A 19,551-nucleotide genomic window follows, 5' to 3' on the forward strand; every position below is an offset into this window, starting at 1 on the left:
CACCTCTCTGACGGCTGATGCCAGCTGTCTGCGGAGACCACAGTGTGGGCTGGCAGCCAGACACCTACAGGTGGCCTCTCCATGTGGCCTGGGCTCCCTCACAGCAACAGGGAACATCCCAAGAGACAGTCAGGAGGAAGTGGTGTCACCTTTTATATCTTAACCTCAGCCTCAGTTCTGCTGTCATCTGTCTGTAAGAGCGGTCACGAGCCTCCACCCAGACTCATGGGGAAGGGACACAGACCCCAGTCTCAGTGGGAGGAGCATCCAAGAATTTTGGGGCCAAAACAAGTCAAAGCTTTCCCCTTACCCTACTTAGTTAAGGCTGGACCATTGAAACACCAGCTTTTCTAAAATATTGTGGCTTCACTTGTTATTAATATAGGTAACCTGCCTTACTAGGAATGGCAGAGACAGCTAGCTGTCACTAACAATCTCTTCCTTTCTTATTTAGGAAAAGAACCCAGTTTTTAGCTGGGGACATGGCTTCCCACAATATGAGCCTCTATTTCCCAGATGCCTGGCAGCTAGATGTGACACGTGACTAAGCTCTGGAGAAGGAATGTAATCAGAAATGTCGTGTGTAACTTTGGAGAGGTGTCCTTAAAGAGAGGGAAAGAGCTCTTTCTTCTTCCTCTGTCTCCTTTCTGCTGGGGGGAATGTGGAAGTGGCAGCTTCATTTCTAATGGCCATCCTGGACCATGGGGACAAGGGCCACCCGGGATCAGTGGAACCTGAGCCTCTGCAGACTTTGCAGACCTGTCCTTTCAGCCCAAGACTACATACTTAAAGACTTACTCTGTGAGAGTATAAAACTTTGTGGGCAAAAGTCACTGTCATTTTGGGCTTCTTATGGTGACAAGACAGCTGAACCTAATCTTAAAATGATGTACAGACCAAAGCTCACTCTCTTGACCTCATGTCCCATAGAACAGAACTCTAAAGGGAAAAGGATCTGCCCCAGTTCATGGTGAATACTTTTCCTACTTACTCACTTCATCATTAGAGTCTCTGTTGAGTCCAGTGTTTCTCAGTATGGGTACTGTTGTTATTAGGAGGCAGAGGCATCTTTTGTTGTACAGGACACTTAACTGAAGCTCAGTAACAGACCTCTCCCTCACCCCACTCCTAAAAATCACTGTTAAAAAACAACAGTCTCCCCACATTTCCAAACACTCCCTAGGTACATGATACCACCCTCAGTTGAGAACCACTGCTAAGACCAAGAAAGTGAGCCTCACTCTCTCTTCCCCACCTACCTTATAAGTTCTTTCCTTCTAATGACTAATACTGGTCATGACCCATCCCAAAACCCACATCGGTGTGACCTCACCATGTCACCCTTGGTGGATGCAGTGGTTCTTAACTCAGGCTATAAGCAAATCTTGCTGGGTGCGGAGAGCTTGCCGGACTTGGTAGGATGGGACGTCACTAGGTACACAGATCAAGCCAGGACAGCAGAACTGGGTGCAAGTGGTGGCTCCTGGCCACTGGCTCCATGGTGCATGAGCACACATTTGTGTGAAAAAAGAATACACATCAAAACAAAGGACAGAAACCACTGAAATACAATTGACATTGATATTTCAAGGTATATTTTTAAGAAATATCTTCCTTCCTCAAACATCATTGAAAGATAAGCTACAGTAGAAGTCATTGAGCCAGAAAACCTCTTAAGACTGCAAGCTTATAAGTATTCCTAATAGTGCTGCAAGGTTAAAACAACCACAAATCTCTCATTCTAGTTATGTCTCGAGGTTAAAGAACTAACCTACTTCAGAAGTTGTCTGAAGGGGCAGAGGGAATATATTTTGAGAACTAAAGACACGCAAGCATTAAATCATCTTTCCTACAACAACTTCGCCTTGGTGCAAACACATATACACTTTTCTCATACATACTCGACTGGGATATTTCCTTACATATACCAGACCTCACGTCTTCAAGCTGGTCCCCATATTTCAGGATACCCTCCAGCATGGCCCTTTTTCTTCTCACCTGCTCAAGGAAACTGACAGGCATTGCATGTGGCCCCTCTCTGCAACTGGAGCTGGCTCCTCCACAGTCCCTTGCACTTGGACCATGCCCTAATGTGTGCCTCCCACCAAGAAGACAAAATGGTAAAGGCAGCTGTGCAAGAGCATCAGTTTTAAAAGATGTTGAAAGTCTCATGATACACTAAGGCATCTCTTTACTCAGTGTTAGGAGGCTTTTGAAAACTAGCATGTGCTTCTCAACTTCAAATCACATTAAGGTTCAGGACACCATGAGGGTATAATCGTACTGTTTTACAGCCCCAATCAATACAGAAGACTGAGGATAGTTATTTGAATTCCTAAAACTATAAGAGGCATCTACTCTAGAATTAAAGTGCGGGAATTCCTACTTTCCTTTGACTATAACAACCTGAATTTTTCAAAAGTTTCAGATGGTCAACAAAAAATCTTCATTTTTTAATTTTTATTTTGTATTTCTTGAACAGAACAAGTTGGAAATAAACCCTTCTTCTAACATAGGATTGCCAGACTCAGCAAAACAAACAAACACCCTATCCAGCATAGTGTTAACTTGAATTTCAGATAAACAACAATTTTTTAAAATTATCTGTCCCATGCAATATTTGGGATATACTTATAACTAAAAAGAAAAAATTGATTTGTAGTTTATCTGAAGTTCATATTTAACTGGCAAAGCTACACAGATAACAAAAGGACTCATAGTCAGGATTCTTTTGGCTGTTTGTGACAAAACCCAGCTCAATTTTGCTTAAGTAAAATGGGAAATTAATTGGCTGACAGAACTCAACAGTCCATGGTTAGATCTGGCTTCAGATATGGCTGAATCCAGCAGACCAAAAGACATGAACACTAGGTATTTATCTCTCTCTTTCTCAGCATATAAAGCCAATTTCTCCACATGGTGGCCCTAAGCCGCCCTAGGCTTGTGTTCTCCCAGTATAGGCTGCCCTAGTGGAAAAAAGAACTTCTCTTTACCAGTAGTTCCAAGACTGTACTGTAACGGAGTCTCATTGGATTAACTGGGTCATGTGCCCATCTCTGAACCAATTGTCATAGCCTCAGACATTGTATCAGTTCCCTGTGGCAGCCATAACAAATCACCAAACCTGGATGGCTTAAAACAATACAAATTTTATTCTCCTATAGTCCTGGAGGTAGGGCCATGCTCCCTCCAAGGCTGTAGGGCAGGATCCATTCCAGCTTTGGGGGGCTCCAGATGTTCCTTGGCTTGTGGCTCCATCACACCAATCTCTGCCTCTGTAGTTACATTGCTTCCTCCTTTTTTCTGTCTCAAAACTCCCACTTCCTTTTTCTTCCAAGGATGTTTATGGTTGCATTTAAGGCCTCCCAGATAATTCACAATAAGCTCCTCTTCTCAAAATCCTCAACTTAATCCCATCTTTTGCCCTATAGGGACATATTGACAGATTTTGGGGATTAGGACGTGGATATATCTTTGGGGGAAGCTACCACTTAGCTCATTACAGATATTTAGAATTGAAAAGTCAGTGAGGAATAGTTCTCCAAAAAGTGGTGATGCTGATACTTGAAAAAGGGAAAAATGGATGCTGGAAAGTAGCCACAGCAAGATATTTACAGCAAGAACTTTTTAGTCTGTTCATGTACAGTTTACCCTTGGACAATGCAAGGTTTAGGGGTGCCAACTACCTACACAGTCAAAAATCCGTGTGTAACTTCTCACTGCCCCCAAACTTAACTGCTAACAGTCTCCTGTTGAATAGAAGCCTTACCAATAACATGAACATTTGATTAACACTTATTCTGTATATGTGTTACATGCTATATTCTTGCTTTTATTATGAGACAAGGTTGCCTAGGCTGGAGTGGAGTGGCACAATCATAACTCACTGTAGCCTTAAACTTCTGGGCTCAAGCAATCCTCCTGCCTCAGTCTCCCGAGCAGCTAGGACTACAGGCACAAACCATCATGCCCAGCTACTTAAAAAAAAAAAAAAAATTTTTTTTTTTTTTTCCAGAGACGGACTGTTTTACTATGTTGCCCAGGCTGGTCTTGAACTCCTGTGCTCAAGCAATCCTCCCACCTTGGCCTCCCAAAGTGCTGGGATTACAGGCATGAGCCTCTGTGCCCAGCCCATGTATAATATAGTCTTACAATAATGTAAGCTGGAGGAAAAAATATTATTAAGAAAATCATAACAAGAGAGAATATATTTACTATTCATTAAGTGGAAGTGAATAATCATAATGGCCTTCATCTTTGTCATCTTCATGACAAAGGCTGAGGAGGAGGAAGAGTAGAGGTTGGTCTTACTGTCTCAGGGGTGGTAGAGGCAGAAGCAGATCCATGCATAAGTGGACCCATGCAGTTCAAACCTGTGTTGTTCAAGGGCCAACTGTGTGAACATTTGGAAAGTGCCTACAATGTGCTGGGCACTGGGCTACCTACAGAAGCTTCTAGTCTAGACTGAAATATTTGTCCAGCACTTACCGTGCAGGAGTTGAGGAGAATACAAAGCTAACTTAAGAAGAGTCCCTTCTTTTAGGAACGCTTCAGACTTGACGTGTGGGGCAGAAACTGCTGGGTGCTATGAGAGGTTACTCTGACGGGAGCTGTTGCCTTGTAAAAAAGCGCAGGGAAAAGGACCTCCCAGGAAGAAAAGCAGAGCAAAGCTGTGCTCTGGGAAAGCGCAGGATAGCGGCCCGGTGTGCTTTGAGGAAATCTGGACAGACAGCCTAGAATGCCAAGATTCTATACAGGCAAGGAGAAACCACTAAAAGTTCTTGTAGAGAGTAGTGGCTAGATTGGTAATTTGGAAAGACTGTAATGTCGTGGAGAATGGTTTCGTGAGTCTGAGGTAAAAGTGCTGCATTTCCTTCTTATCCTCCATTTACGAGGACGCCCGGATCCACACTGTCCCTTGCGGTTTTGCTTCAAGCTTTTCCTCCCCTAGGTGTGCCTATTGTCACGTGGAGGGCTTCTCCTTCACATTCCCGCCTTCGTACAAATACCCACCCTCCTAGACCTGGCCCTAACTCCTGTAGCACACACGGCCTCCCAGTGCTGGGTACCCAGTGGCCAGCAGCTTAGCCTCTCCTGACACCTTAGCAGGCAGATTTCTGGAAAGTTCCACAGGGCAGATTTCCAGCAAGTTCTAAGGGCACCACAGTGACTTCTCCAACAAGGTCTGGATCTCATTTCTGGGGTGGGTGGGAAGACGGGGTGCTCTTCTGTGGGTGTTATATCTTGGCCACAGGGGTTGACGGCTGCTCTCTGTATCACTATTCCCACGTACCTCTCTTTAGACAAAGCCTCATCACTCCAATCCCCAGTTAATAATCCTTTATATTAAATTTTTCCAGTTCCAATCACTGTGTGTTTTCTCTCTTTCCTGATTGGACCCAGACTGATACACCATCCTTCTAGACCTGAGCTATTCAATATGGTGGGGGCTGAGCACTCAAAATGTGGCCGGTGCCAGTGAGGAATCAATTTTTAAATTTTACTTAAGTTTCTTTTAATTGTAAAAAATACATATCATAAAATCTACCACCTTAACCTTATAAAAGTGAAGAGTTCAAGAGTACAAAGTATATTCACATTGTTGTGCAAAAGATTTCCAGCACTTTTTCATCTTACAAAATGGAAATTCTATACCCATTAAACATTTTTCCATTGTCCTCTCTCCCTAGCCCCTGGAAACTACCATTACTTTAATTTTAATTTAAATTAGAACTGGAGCAGCATAAAATATTTTTGCTAAGTACTTTATTACATGTAAGATGACTCATTACCATTTTAATATTTTAATTACATGTTAAGGTGATAAGATTTGACATATAGTGGGTTAAATAAAATACACTATTAAAAATTATTTTCACTTGTTTCTTTTTACTTTTGACTGTGGCTACTACAAAATTTTCAATTACATATGTGGCTTGAATTTTATTGTAATAGGACAGCCCTGCTCTCCACATACCTTCTATATACTCTTTACTTATTTTCCTAAACGATACAACTTATCTCCCTCTTTTGAACTTCCATGGCTCTTTGAATTTCTCTTAGGATATTTATGGAGGAAATTTGCTCTTTTTTTCTGCCTGCCAGCATCCTATTTCCTCTTTTCACAGGCATTCCAATCTTCTTTTTGAGGAATGTCCCATGGTGTGGAGTCCTGATGAGAATTGTTGGCCACTTCCCACTACAGAAACCAGAGTTGTCTCTGCTAGCCTGGGGGATGGGCACACAAATCAGACCCCTCCAGTTGGAAACTTCCTCCTCACATTTTTCATCATGAGCAAGTGTTCCAAGGTCATATGAGGTCAGTCGGAGGTCCTATTCCTTAAAGCCACAGCAGATTATCACACATACATATTTCACTCATTCTTCCTGCTTCATTTCTTTTGCAGTGATTGCTGCTGCCTAGTTTTCTGCAACATCTATGTTTCCTAAATTGACTGGAAATCAATCAAGTCGATTTTACCAATTCTCACCACTGATTCTGTGAGACCCTGACAACTGTCTAATTCCCATTTTCTTTAAGATTAGTAAGAGTTTGTTTCTGTTGTTTGCAACCAAGACCCCTGATTAATATTGCACAAATGCTGCTCTACTATGTTTTACATTTAGTTCTAGCAAGTTCTAGACTCTGGGGAAAGTCTCAGAATTGAAGCATAAACAGGGGAGGAAAGCTTTGTGATGCACAGGAGCCAACCTTACAGCTCTGTATACCAAGAATGATGGGTGCCATCATTGAAATGAGTGCACACCCGTACTTTTCAGTCCTAGGAACGTATCTATGTTCATTCCAGGAACAGAGTGTAATAAACAATCTGAAGTTCTAGGTCTGTGGCAGACAGAATAATGGCCTCCCAAAGAGGTCCACATCCTAATTCCCAGAACCTATGACTGTTATCTTACACGTGGCAAATGTGACTTTGCAGATACGATTAAGTTAAGGATCTTGAGGTGGGAGGTTATCCTGGACTATTTGGGTGGGACCAATGTAATCACAAGGGTCCTTAAAAGTGGAGAACTTTTCCCAGCTGGATCAGAGAGAAGTGACTATGGAAGCAGGATTAGAAAGATGTTACACTTCTGGCAAGCCAAGGAAGGTGGTAGCCTCCAGAAGCTGGAAAAGGTAAGGAAACAGATCTTCCCTAGGGCCTCCAGAAAGCAGCACAGTCCTGCTGACACCTTGAGGTTAGCCTGTAAGACTTCTGACCTATAGAACCGTACGGTAATAAATTTGTGTTCTTTCAAGATATTAGGTTTATGATCATGTGTTATGGCAACAAATAGAAAACTAACACAAAGTTCACCCTTTGACCTGGAGAAGACACTGCCTGGAATAGTATTTGGCTATATCCCTTGGACAGTAGGGAGGAGGCCGCTGTATGAAAATCAGTTGCCACTAGTAAATGAAAGGCTATGGTTTGAATGTGTGCCCCCTAAAACATGCGTTGCAAACTTAATCCCCAGTGCAACCACGTTGGGAGGCGTTGGGAAGCGCTGATATAATGAAGGCCTCACTTTCATAAATGGATTAATGCCAATTACAAAAGGGCTCAAGGTTCTTGAGTGTGCATGTGCTCTCTTGCCCTTCCGCCTTCTGCCATGGGACAATGCACCAAGAAGGCCCTCCCTCACCAGATACCAGCACCTCGATATTAGATGACTCAGCTTCCAGAACTGTGAGAAATAAATTTCTTTTCTCTATAAATTACCCAGTCTGTGATATTCTGTTATATCAACATGAATGAGACTAAGACATGAGGGAAAGGATGCTGAACAGGCAAAACGTGGACGCCTACTGCAACCAACCACTGCAGCCCCTTCCATTGTTTAATCAAAACCTGTCCAGATGAATGTTCAGGGCCACTAACTGATTAGGTTAAATATTTTGGGTGAAAAGACTTGAGGAAATAGAAGGGAGCTTTAAGGAATATAAATGATGTATCTACATATACGTACATATATATAACTGCATCAGAAAAATTCTAAATTTTATCATAAAGAATGTAATGAAACTTGAAAAGGACTAATTCTCCTTCAGTAAAGATGTAGCTAATTCAGCCAGCTGCCTCAGCACCTAGACATATGGACCTGTTCCATGCATTGTTTAAGAATCACTGACTTAGGCCAGGTGCAGTGGCTCACACCTGTAATCCTCCCGCTCTGGGAGGCCGAGGTGGGAGAATTGCGTGAGGTCAGAAGTTTGAGACCAGCCTGAGCAAAAGAGAGACCCGTCTCTACTAAAAACAGAAAAAATTGGTCAGCCATGGTGTCGAGGGCCTGTAGTCCCAGCTACTTGAGAGTCTGAGGCAGGAGGATTGCTTGAGCCCAGGAGTTTGAGGTTGCAGTAAGCCATGGTGACACCACTGCACTCTACCCAGGCAACAGAGTGAGACTGTGTCTGGAAAAAAAAAAAAAAGAATCACTGACTTAGTTATTAATTAGTTGCTGATAAATGAGAGACTAATAGAGACCTTCTTAGTGGCAAATGAGATGGAAGTTATGGTCCACCAGTCTAAGAATGCAAAAATACTAAAAAAAAAAGGGGGGGGGGCAATAAAAGGAATTTATTGTACCTGTCCAGAAATCCTGATTGTGGTCATTTAAGGTCACTAGAAGGTCAGAGTGAAGTGATGCAAATGAAGTCATCTGCACAGCCAGGGCTGATACCAAACACAGCCTCAGCTTCTGAATGCTTGGTCTGACCCTGCAACAGCTTAACAGTCACAGGTAACAAAAATATCATTTTGGAATATAACAGAAGTTTATTCTAAAGGGGTCATGTATTGTCAGCTTCTAATTCAACTAAGAGGTTTTGGCTCCTAAAATTACTTTTCCTGCAGTTAAGGAGATGTATGCTCAAATGGCGGCAAGGTGTCTTGGTCACCTTTTTCAAGATGAATCTTTGTTTTAATTAAAAACCATTTTAGCTGTGAGCATTCCTTTAGGAGTTCATGTATTAACTTGCCTGTGTTTTGTTGTTGGGATTTGGGAATGGTGCAGAGGAAGGGGTTTCCTTTCCAAAGCTAAGAAGGCTTTAAAAGAGAGGATTCTAGAAGCTTTCTCCGTGCTCGCTATACACTGTATTCAGGATTATCTGGGAGGCTTTAAAACAAACAAACAAACAAACAAAACCAATGTTCAGCTTGAAAACTCTGGAAGTGGGACCCTGGCACACGAATGGTCTAAAAGCTCCCCAAAGCGACTCTAGTGCCTGGCCAGTGCTACCAGAGTTAAGAACCACTGCTTTCGAATTTTCTAGCGTGGTTACCGTGCGGGTCATTAGTTTTGTGGCATCCTCTCAGGGAGGTATGCTCTCACAGTGCTTCTCAAGCATCAGTGCCCCTGAGAGTCGCCTGAAGCGCTGTTTAAAATCCAGATTCCCAAGCTCCATCCTTACAGAGTCCTAGAAGATCACACTTGCAGGCGCCTAGGAAGCTCCACTGTATACCCTGCAGGTAATCTGATGGTCACTGATGGCCAACGGGGAATGCCTGGTGCACAAAAGACATTTTGTGAGCCTTGACCCCCTAAAAACCTGTTTTTCGTTGGCCTCCCTACTCTGGGCAGTTTGACCCAGACCACTGAAGGTGACGTGAGTGTGGCAAGGACTGTGGCGCTGGGTGTGGTCGGCTCTACGTTCGGGAACATTCCCTCCGGGCGGGAGAGGGTGTCTCTCCAGGTAACCTTTCCCCGCCGCCGCTTCCCACCTCCGCGCCGCAAGTTGGGAGCCGGCTCTCGCCTCGGGAAGCAGCGCCCGGGGGAGGGGGCGGCGGCGGGCCGGGCGCGCGCACCGAGGGGCCGGGAGCCCGCGCGCGGCCCCGGCGGCCCCGGCCTCACCTCTCCGCGCTCGCGGCGCCGCCTCCTCCCGTCGCGCCGCCGGCGCTGCCCGGGGGCGGGGACTCGCCGCTGCGGGGCCGGAGACGCGGCGGCGCGGGGTGCGCGGCGCGCGGCAGGCGGGAGAGCGGCCGGGCGGCCTCGGAGCGGGGCCCGGAGCGCCGAGCGGCCGCCGGAGCCGCGGAAGGAGGTGAGTGTGCGGCGCTCGTCCCCAGCCGCCGGAGCCGCGGTCCCTGTTCTCTCTCCTCTCTCCTCCAGCCCCGGACTCCTGGCCCTGCGACATCGGGTCGGTCCCCGCACACTCCTCGCAGCTAGCGCCCGGGCTGCAGCCTTTGCCGGCTGCGCTCAGGGCTGGCTCCCCGCCTTCCCGCTCCCGGGCAAACCGCGGCCGCCGGACCCCTCGGCTCGGTCCCCAAGGCCGGGCGCGGCCCCCTGGCCCTGCGGCGAGGGGCCGAACGAGGGCTCCCTGCGCCCGCGGAGGCGATGCGGGGCCTTTCTTTTTGTTGTGAGCTTTGTCACGCGCGTCGGCATCTAAAGTCTAAAGGGTGCACCCCCGAAGTCGCACTAGTTTCAGTTCTGCGGCGTGATCTGCACGAGGGGCGGGGGGCTGGCCGAGCCTCGAGCCTCGAGCCTCGAGCCTCCGCCGCCGCCTCTTCCTCCGCCGGGCCCCAGGCTCGCTCGGCCGCCGCGGGTGCCCACGTTGCCGCGGCCGCGTCCAGGCAGGTGACCCGAGCTTGGCGCCGCGTCCTCCGGCCGCGCGGCTGAGCCGGCGCTGAGGGATGCTCCCGGTTCTCTCGTATACCTGTGTTTTCCACCTTTGCCGGTGTGCAGGATCTACACAACTTTTGCCCTGCTATAAAAAATAGTGGCCTGGGTTCATTCACTATTTCACACCCTATTTAATATTTGTAATTATTTGTTTTTAAAAATGACAGCAAAATGGGAAAAATACCCATTTTGATAAATGTTCTTTTTGGCGGAATTTAAGAATCTTTATATTTGAAATGCCATGATGATGGTAGTCCTTTTCAGATGTCCCATTCCCAGTCTTGGAAAACTAAACTTGTGTGGCTTTCACGGCTTTGAGCTTTCCTTTGTCTGATTTGGGGTCCGTAAGCCCTACATTGTACAAATGTTGAGCAACATTTCTAAGGGCGGGTTATTAAGATGTACAATGTCCTGAAGTATTTCGCAGCGCTAGAGTGACTTTGGTTCATGGCCATGAGATTGTCTCAAATTTGGCAGTTTTGGTATTTCTGAATTTAGGGGAGCATGGGGCCTGGGGAGCAGTACAATCTCTTGTAGGTTTTTGTGGCTCTCCGAAGGCATTCTGGCTCCTTCTACGTGCGTTATAAAAGATTAAGCTAAGTCCATGCTATTGGTAAGAATAATTTTACTTTCTTTGTAAATAGAAACCAGTAACTTGCTAGGACTTACTGCTCTTAGGCCAGGCACTCAATTCTTAAGGTGTCAGTGGACACAAATTGAATTCTTAGAGAGGATGTTTAAAAAAAGGAGGTTAGATTTTAAGAGGTTTTCTCTCCCAATGAGCGGTTATCACATTTTCACATTTTTTTCATTGGATTTGCACAAAAATGAAAGAAATGAGAGGAAAAGCATTCTGGGGAGGTACAAATTGTGGTGACATGGATTTTAGGAGCTAAGGATGCCGTCTGCTTTCTAATTACTGGTTATAGGTTCAGTTATTGATGGGAGATGAAAAGATTTAGCATTTACTTTTTTTTTTTTTTTTAATTTTATTTGAGGAGTGCAGCAGAAACAACAGTTAGGACAGTTGGCCATGTCAGGCCCAGGGCAATCTACCGTAGCCCTGTGTTTACGAGGCCACCTTCCCCCAGCAGGGAGGGAACTGCTGACCAGACCTTGGCCTGTGAAGGTGCGAACTGGCTTTCTGCAACAGAAGCAGAAAGGACAGAACCTGGGGAAAATGCCTCCATGTGGACCAGTTGGAAGGGTGGAGCATCACTTTAAGCAGGTGTGCTGAGCAGGAGACAGGTGTCTGCTGATGGACACTGTTAGTGAAAGGGAGCTTGTACGCAGTGTGGTCCCTGAATACCAGCCCTGCTTCTCAAAGGACCTGGGGTGGTGAGGAAGGAGGAAGGTGTTCTCTTCTGTGCCTTTGGCTTTAATTGTGTTGCATTGTTGTTATTATCTGTTTTTCTTTTTTTTTAAAGTTATGTTATGAAAAGATTTCTTTCTTTCTTAATGACCTAATGTGTGAAATAACATCTGTGATTGGAAAAATTTTTTTTTGACCTAAGCCCTTCTTTTTTGTAAAGAAAAAAGAAATCTTTAAAAACTTTCCTGAGCTGGGCATGGTGGCGCACACCTGTAATCCCAGCACTTTGGGAGACCATGGTGGAAGTATCACTTGAGGCCAGAAGTTCAAGACCAGCCTGGGCAACATAGAGACACCCTGTCTCTACAAAAAAAAGAAAAGAAAAAACCAACAAAATCAGCTGGGTGGTGGTGCACACCTGTAGTCCACTACTCTGGAGGCTGAGGCAGAAGGATCTCTTGAGCCCAGGAACTGGAGGTTACAGTGAGCTATGATTGTGCCATTGCACTCCAGCCTGGGCAACAGCAAAATCCATTTCTTAAAATAAAATAAAATTTCTAAACACGTGAAAAAGTAGAAGGTATGATCCTACTGTGCTTACTATGTTTTTGCTCTCACCTTAGTAAAGGGTGTGTGATATTTCACTTGCTCCCAAAAGATGTTCTTAAAAATCATGGTTGTTTTCTTTTCTAGACTTTTCAAGTTACTGATGAAATTATATTAAAAGAGAGACTTCTCTTGAAGTGTAAGAATTGTTTCCTAAATCTCCAGAGAGTCTTTCCTTTGCTTCACACAGAAAGTTCACATACATTCAGAAAAAGAGGTCCATGCCTTCTCAGATTTTTACAACATTTTGATCTTTATTTTCCTTTGAAACCCTGGAGGGTTGTATTAATAGAACTTCTTGATAAGATTTTGGAGATTAATTAGTGCCTGTCAGAAAAAAATATGTATGTAAATAATATATAATATGATTCCAGTGGTTTATATTGTAACTTACTATAGTTGCCCAACTTTTTTGATCATTCTCATTAGTAAAAAAAAAAAAAAAATTAGCACTCCCCTGTGTGCGTGTTTGTTGCTTATTTATAAATTATATACATATGCTGTTATAGTTATACTGTATCTCAAGGCCCCGCATACTCTTAGGGCTGGAGTCATTGTTAATGACACCGGTAGTGAAACCCTATTCAACATACTCTTTCTCTTAATTTTGAGTATTTTGGGCCTATTTCTTGTCAGGTCAGATTATACCATCATAGTTTTTGCTTCTTGATGTGCCTCATGCAGAATTGACTCAATTCACGGTTTTGCCAGCCATGGTCTTGTGCTCACCTGTGCTTGCATTTATAGGTGTAATAAACAAGTCTCTGATTTGGTAGGTTTGGGATGAGCCAGAAAATTTGCATTTCTACCAAATTCCAAGGTGATGCTGACACTGCTAATCCAGGTTTGAGAACCACTGAACTATAGCAGGAATTGGCACCCGTTTGTAAAGGGCCAGATAGTATTTGCACGCTATATGCTCTGTCACAACTACTTAACTGTTGTTGTAGCCCCGTAGCCAGAGACAGTATGTAAATGAATGGGTGTAGTTGTGTTCTGATAAAACTCTATGGACACTGAAGTTTTAATTCCATGTAGTTTTCATGTCATGAAATATTCTTTTTTTCCAAACATAAAAACTGTTTATTGAGCACTTACTATGTGCTTTATAGCCATTATAATTTTTAATCTTCACCAGAAAAAAAGTTTCATAGATTTTAAAATCTTATATCACTGCACCCTAGAACATGGGGATAGTAATATCTACTTCACTGGACTTTTACAAGGATTGAATAGGATACAGAGAAGTTGCATAACTCACCCAAATTCACACAAAAAGTAGGAGAGAGAGCTGGGATTACAGCCATATTCTCTAGCACTCTGGGAGGCTGAGGCGGGAGGATCACTTGAGGTCAGGAGTTGGAGACTAGCCTGAGCAAGAGCGAGACCCTGTCTCTATGAAAAATACAAAAATTAGCCAGGCGTGGTGGCACATGCCTGTAGTCCCAGCTACTCAGGAGGCTGAGCCAGGAGGATGTTTGAGCCCAGGAGTTTGAGGTTGCTGTGAGCTGTGATGACACCACTGCACTGTACCCAGGGTGACAGAGTAAGACTCTGTCTCAAAAAAACAAAAAACAAAAAAGTGAATTCTGCCTGACCCAAAACCCATATTCTCCTAAGGCACACTGCCTCAATAGTACCACTGTGGAAGCACTCAAAATAACATGTAGCTAAACAGACATCTAATATCACTTCGTGGCCTTGGGATTCTCCAGTGTCTCAGACATAAGGGGCAGTGGAAAGAGCACTGGACTGGGAGTCATCTGACCAGATCCCCATCCCTCTACCAGTAGGTCTGTGTGGGGTTGGGGACCACATGGAGAGTTGCGGCCAGTTCTTAGTTCTCTATGGTTTTCACCTTAGCTGGGCTCTCCTGGGTTTCCCTCATGCATGCATTATCTTCCAGTCAGCCAGGAATACGTGGAGAATTTATCTCAGCCATTTTGTAACGCTCTTTGATGAATATTATTCTTTTAACGTTTTGACCATTAAAAAATATAAAAACTAGTCTTAGCTTGTGGGTGGTATACAGAAACAGGGGGCTGGCAGGATTTGGTTGTTGGACTGCAATTTGCAACTCCTGAACTCAAGGAAAAATTTGGGAGCTCCTACCACGATGTAGTCTTAGTGGCGGGCGGGGGGCTTTCTTCAGAGAATTCCAAGTACTAGATTAAACAAGATGGAATTTGGTTCTTTCATTTTCACTCATCCACTCACTTTTTGGTGTTTATGCCATCTCACACTAAATATGTACATTCATTTTTAAAGTTTTAATCTTTAGAATCTGTCAGCTTCCAGCATTGGGGAAGACATGGTGTTTATAACTGGGGGTTGGGGAAGTGAGAAGAGCGGATTCTGTGTACTTCCTCGTAAGTTTTTAACGCAACTTAAGCAGAATACAGTGTTGGTCATTTAGCCCTAATGGCTTAGAGGGGGAGTTGACAAACTTTCTAAATGGCCAGATAGTAAATGTTTAATCTTCCCAATAACCGTAGGCTTAGGTCTCTGTCTCAAATAGTCCATTCTGTCACGTAGCCGGAAAGCAGTACTGAATGAATGGGCATGGCTGTGTACAGTAAGTAACACTTAAAAAAACCAGACTGGAGTTTGCTGACCACTGGCTTACAGCCATTCTTGGGACAGGGTGAAATATTTTTAAACCATCGAAAAACTTGGTGAGCAAGAAAATCCTTCACAGACTCTGGTGGGTGCTAGGGTGTGCTGAGGTCTGTTTGCTCACTGAGGTGACTTCTGAACTTCCTGCTGAGCAGCTCGCAGCACTGTTTCAGGTGGGGCCCTTCCTCTGAGAAGGAGCAGAGGTGTGGCACCACTGTATGCGGAAACGCAATTGTTTCTGCACTGGTGACATTGGTCAAACATGCTAATCTGATCTGACTGCTTGTATATATTTATCTATATGATTAAAAACCCTATATGGAAAGAAGGAAATTTCAAAATACAATATTTAACTAGGAGGTTCAAGGGGCTCATGTATTTGGCAGGTTATCCGTTTTCATATGCTATTTCTTTATTTTCTTAAGTAATCTCATTTCTCTTAGAAAAATTTTTGTTTTATAAACAAACAAGAATTTTAACCAGTAGGTTGAATTTTTTTTTAATTAACCAAGCCAGTAGGTAAGAATCTACAGTTTTTTCATGATTTCCGATTTATCAAATCTAAAAATACACCGCGTACCTTTACTCCAGAAAAGCCAGCGGTTTCACAGAGTTTAGCTGATTGAAGCAAATCATTTTTCAGTATGTCAGATGCTCATTATCAAATATGAGACAGACACATTCTGAAGCATAAATTAACATAGATAGTAAATTAATATCTGTTTGATGCAGTATATCTCTCACTCTGTCTCACCCCCAGTCCACATAAATTCTAAGGTGGGGAAAAGGAGGATGTCTGAAGCATTAATATTTGACCACTGTGAACTCTGGCTCTGAGTTCCTGCCCTCAGTCTTTATCAATCTTGGTCGTTTCTCACCGATATCTGTTCCTTGTCATTCAGCAGTCAGGGTTTCTGCAGTCCCAGAAGGCTCAGTGTGTGCCCTCCCCTCTGCGGATCCCCGCCCTGCCTGGGCAGCCCTAGGGCTGTCCTGACGCTGCTCTCTGGACAGCTGCTCACCCTCCTGGTCAGAAAAGCTCTGGGTCTCAGTGACGGGCTTCTAGGACTGGACTTATATTTGGCTTCCTCAAACCTCCCTTTTTCATAATATGGTCCTGGTCTGGGCCATCTACTGCTGCTGCAACATCTGTGAGTCAGACTGATGGCAGTCACCGTTGGTTCATTGGCAGCCGAGTCAGTGGGAGGAGAGCAGAGGGCTGGTCACCGTGAAGGAGAAAGGTTGTGGAAAGTAAACAGGCATCACCTTTTCCTCATAAAATGGGAAAAAAATTGAATCTAGAAATGATCTGTCATTCGTCTTTCCCTCCATAGTAATAATATCAACATTCTTTGAGCAGTTGGTGTAGGCCAGATGTGGTTCTAAGCACTTCTCACTTAACTCATCCTCCTGATAACCTTGGGAGGAGGACAGGGAAACACAGGCAGGTCCTGTTGCTCCTGGCAGGTGGAGCCAGGCTCACACGTGACTGTGGGCTTCCAGTTTGTCCTCTTAACTCTACCCCAAGCAGCCTCATGCCAGCACAGCACCTGACTCATGGTAGTTGCTCAATAAATTTTTTATTGATTTGCTAAAGGAAGGAGAATATTAAATGCTCATTTGTACTCTTTCCTTGAAGTGAGAATTGAGTTTATTTTCTGCTTCCAAACTTATAATACACTCATCCAATGACTTATATCTGCTGGAATAATAACAAAAAGACTTACAAGGTCCCATCTAAAAGTATATTGTTAGGGAATTTAACATATGACAAAGATAGCTGTTCAAAACACTAGGTAAAAATAGATAATTCAGTGAAGGCTGCTGGAAGAACTGGCTGGTCATTACAGGAACAAAAAGCCATATTCTTTGTAGTTCCTTATTCTTTACACCAAAAAAGAATTCCAAATGGATAAACTTAGAGTAGGAAATACCTTTCTAAGTGTAAACAAAATTCAGAAGCAATAAAATAATTGAAAAGATTAGGTTATTTAAAACAACATCAGCAACAAAAAACTTTGGACAAAAATTCTATAAAATCAAAGAATAAATGAAAAATTGAAAACAAATTATCCACATGAAAGTCCACAGATTAGTTTATCTTTAACATACAAAGAGTCCTTAAAAATTAATAAGATGAAGACCCCAGTTTAAAAATGGGAAAAGAATATGGAAAGGCATTTCACCGAAGTGAACATGCACATGGCCAATAAATGAAAAGGTACTTATTTATACTCACAATTGATATATTTTTAAATATCACTAATGAGCTTACCAGGCATTAAAAAGTTTAATGGGTTATGTGAGAAAACAGGCATTCTCCTATTGCTGGTGGAAGGGAAAATTATTGGAACTGCTTTGGAAGCCAATATGGTAAGATCTATCAAAGCATTTTTTTTACATAAGTTAAACTCATGGAAGAATTGCAGAAATAGTGCAGATAGTTCCTGTATCCCCTTCACCCAGCTTCTCTTTAACCATAAAATTTATCAAAATTAAGAGAATAACATTGGCACTATCTTACTAACTGTGCTGGTCAAGTGTTTCATAGAATGTCCCTCAATTTGAGCTCCTCTGAATTTTCTTGTGGTAAGATTGATGTTGCGTGTCACTAGGCAGACCGTAGAGGTGACCTGCCTTCCCAGTGCATCGTACCGGGGTACATCATGTCGATGTGCCTCATTACTGGTGGTACCAACCTTGATCACGTGGCTGAGGTAGTGTCTGCCAGGATTCTTCATATAAAGGTACTGTTTCCCCTTTGTGTAATAATTTGCCAAATATTTTGGGAGAGATTAGCTCTGTCAATGTTAAAGCATACATTTTTTGATCCAGCAGTTCCACTTACAGAAATTTATTTATCCATAGCTGTCTGTGATTTATTTCATCTCCTGCAAAATGGGGGTGATACTGCCCCCTCTGAGCCCATGGGAGCCCCCGTATTGCACCGGGCCTCACATGCAGTGAGCTCCCCATTGCATCACCCTTCCTTCTTCCTTTGGAATTCAGAATTTTTTTTTTTCAGAATGCAAAAGATACTATGGTGCATTTAATATATATTATGTGGCACCCCCAGGAGGATCTGGGACAGTACCCCATAATCAAACACTAACCTTTCTGCAGCAAAATGTATGAATATTCACAGGAAGGGAGAAAGATAAAGACTATAAGTAGCTTCAGGTGAGTTCTCATGAGACCTCAATCTGAGTTCAGGTTAGATTTTGTTGCTGGAAGAGTTTCTAAAAAGCTTTTTGGAGCATTTGGGGTTTCAGAATTGTGGATAAGGGACTGTACACATAGGTCAGAGTTTGTAAACACAGAGGTGGTTAGACAGTCAGCCCTCCACATGTGTGGGTTCCACATCTTCGGATTCAAACAGCTGGGGTTGGAAAATGTAGTTGGGCCGAGGATGGTTGCTTTCATCTGTGCTGAACATGTGACATGTCATTATTCACTAAACAATACAATGTAACAACTATTTATATAGCATTTACATTGTATCACAAGTAATCTAGAGACGACTTTAAGTATGTGGGAGGATGTGCTTAAGTTATATGTAAATACGACTCCATTTTATATAGGGACTAGAGCATCTGTGGATTTGGCGGGGGTGGCAGCCCTGAAACCAATTCCCCTGTGGATACTGAGGGAAACTGTATAAGGATGTTCATGGTAGCATTGTTGGAAATAAGCCTGGAAAACCCTGAATCAGTCCCTCTGTAGGAGATTGGTTAAGTAAATCCTAGTACAGAATGGTGCCCTATTCAGCTTTTTAAAAAGAATGGAACAAACCATGATGTGCTACTAGGAGAAGGACGTGGCAAGATGTGTTATAAAGAGACACATAAGATTTGCAGAACAGTGTGAATGGTGTGTTCTTGTTTGGATTAAGAATAAATATATTTATTCTTGTGTGTGCATCAAGAAGCATCAAGAATAGTGGCTGCACATTTGAGTCACCTGGGAGGTTAAAAAAATACCAATACCTGGGCCTTGTCCTAAACCCACTGATTAGAACTGCAGAGGTGGGGCCCAGATATTGGTATTTTAAGAAAGTGTCACAGGTGATGCTGATGCCCTATGAAGTTGAGGGCTGTGGGAATAGGAGGACACAGACGTTAGAAAATGCTGCCCCTTTCCTTCGGCATGGGATGAGGGAGATACAATTTTATACTTTACTGTGTGTAGTCTCCCCTGCCACAGTATTTGAACTTTTATATTAAAAAAAAAAGTTTAAATGTGAAAAAAGATGTTTGTGATTAAAATTTGATATGGTGGGGCAGTAGAGGCACATTTTCAGCAGATCTGTAGAATCTTCTAGTTTGGTTTTTCTGAGCAGTGTTCTCCTTTATACAGTGCTTGTTGATATCAGCTGATAATTGAATTAAAAACATTTTTTCCTC

The 19,551-nt window shown here is 43.5% G+C and overlaps 1 protein-coding gene across 1 annotated transcript in view; it reads left to right on the plus strand.

Annotated features, from left to right (window-relative positions):
- The first annotated feature begins 9,950 nt into the window (after positions 1-9,950).
- Positions 9,951-19,551, plus strand: part of GOLM1 (golgi membrane protein 1) — a 60,517-nt gene continuing 50,916 nt past the window's right edge. The window contains exon 1 of the mRNA XM_069474065.1: positions 9,951-10,039. The gene's annotated coding sequence lies outside the window, so the exon portion shown is untranslated. The remainder of the gene's footprint in view (positions 10,040-19,551) is intronic.

The sequence above is a fragment of the Eulemur rufifrons genome, chromosome 7, assembly GCF_041146395.1.
Source record: "Eulemur rufifrons isolate Redbay chromosome 7, OSU_ERuf_1, whole genome shotgun sequence".
Taxonomy (NCBI): domain Eukaryota; kingdom Metazoa; phylum Chordata; class Mammalia; order Primates; family Lemuridae; genus Eulemur; species Eulemur rufifrons.